Genomic DNA, 1,432 nt, shown 5'->3' on the forward strand with positions numbered 1-1,432 from the left:
GACTCTTAGCGGTGGATCACTCGGCTCGTGCGTCGATGAAGAACGCAGCTAGCTGCGAGAATTAATGTGAATTGCAGGACACATTGATCATCGACACTTCGAACGCACTTGCGGCCCCGGGTTCCTCCCGGGGCTACGCCTGTCTGAGCGTCGCTTGACGATCAATCGCCACCCCCGGGGTGTTTCCCTCTCCGGGGGTGGCGCGGCTGGGGTGTCCTCGCAGGGCCGCCGTGTGCCCTTCGTCCCCCTAAGTGCAGACACTGGCGCGCCCCCTCTGCCTCCTGCCGTATCTGCCCCGCACCCCACCCCCCCACGCCCTGCCCCCGCCGCCCGCTCGCTTGACGGAGCGCGTGTGGGACGGTGGGGTGGGTTGGCTGGGGGTGGGCGGCGGCGGCTGCGAGGCCTTGGGGGGGCGCGCGCCGCCCGTGAGAGGGAAGAGACGGACCAGAGGGCTCGCGCCGAGGCCGTTGGCCTTGGCCGCCGCCGTCCCTTTGGGAGCCTCCTCGCGCCGCAAGCGGTCTTTTGGGCATGGTGTGTTTCGCCGGGGGTGGGGTGGGGGCGTCGGGCCGAGTCCCCGCGCCGCGCGGCTGGGAGCCCGCGCGATGTCGGTGGGGGGGTCGAGTCCGGGCCGCCGCCGCCTCCCGTTTGCCGCGCGCCCCCAACGCGGCGGCGGCGGTGGCGGCGGTGTCCGGCCGGCTCCCTGCCGCGGTCCGCCGCGCCGCCTGGGGTTCCTTCCGCGCCCCGCGCCCCCCCAAACAACGCCTCGCCCTGTCGGGGTGGGCGGCTCGCCCCGAGGCCGTGTCGCGCGCGTGGCCGCGCCCCGGGGATGCGTGCCCCGGTGGTGGCCCGCGGGACGCCGCGGTGTCCTTCCGCCGCCGCGCGCTTCCCCCCGGGCTGCGGCCGCGCGGTGCCTCGTGCCCCCGAGCCCGCGGGGTTTCGGTGTCGCTCCGGGGGGTTGGGTGCCCGGCTTCCAGCCACCCGTCGGTCGTGGGGCGTCTTGGCCGCACACGCGCGTGAGGCTGCGTGGAGGGAGAGAGGGGGAGGCAGGGGGGGCCCCCGGCGGTCGGGGGGCGACCGCCGGGTTTTTCTTCTCGTTGCTCCCTCGCCTGCCGCCCTCCTCCTCCTCCTGCGCCTGTCCTCCGCGCCGCGGCGCGTGCGTTCCCCCCGGCCGGTGGGGTCTCTCGGCCTGGTCGTCGTTGTGCGCCTTTCCCTGCCGCGCCCCGCCCCGCCCGCCCGTCCCCGTGCCCGCCGGCTCGTGCTTCCCCGTGCCGCCGCCCGTCTGTGTTCCCTTCTGCCTCCCACCCCCGGCGCCTCCCCCCCGCTTGAGCGGGTGGGGGCGGGGTGGGGTGGGGTGGGGGAGCCAGGCGGGTGGAGGCTGGACCGGGGGTCGGTCCTCGCGCGTGGCTCTCGTACCGTGTCCCCTTCCCACCTG

General features: G+C 76.0%; 1 non-coding gene across 1 annotated transcript; it reads left to right on the forward strand.

Moving 5' to 3' along the window:
- Positions 1–153, forward strand: LOC146400551 (5.8S ribosomal RNA). Its single transcript, XR_014814033.1, has one exon. It is a non-coding gene; the product is annotated as a 5.8S ribosomal RNA (ribosomal RNA).
- The last annotated feature ends 1,279 nt before the right edge of the window (positions 154–1,432 follow it).

Source organism: Sus scrofa, chromosome 8, assembly GCF_054392235.1.
Source record: "Sus scrofa isolate SSC_HxYL_T2T_F1_AM1 chromosome 8, Sscrofa_HxYL_maternal_Yorkshire_Landrace_v2.0, whole genome shotgun sequence".
In the NCBI taxonomy this organism is placed as follows: Eukaryota; Metazoa; Chordata; class Mammalia; order Artiodactyla; family Suidae; genus Sus; species Sus scrofa.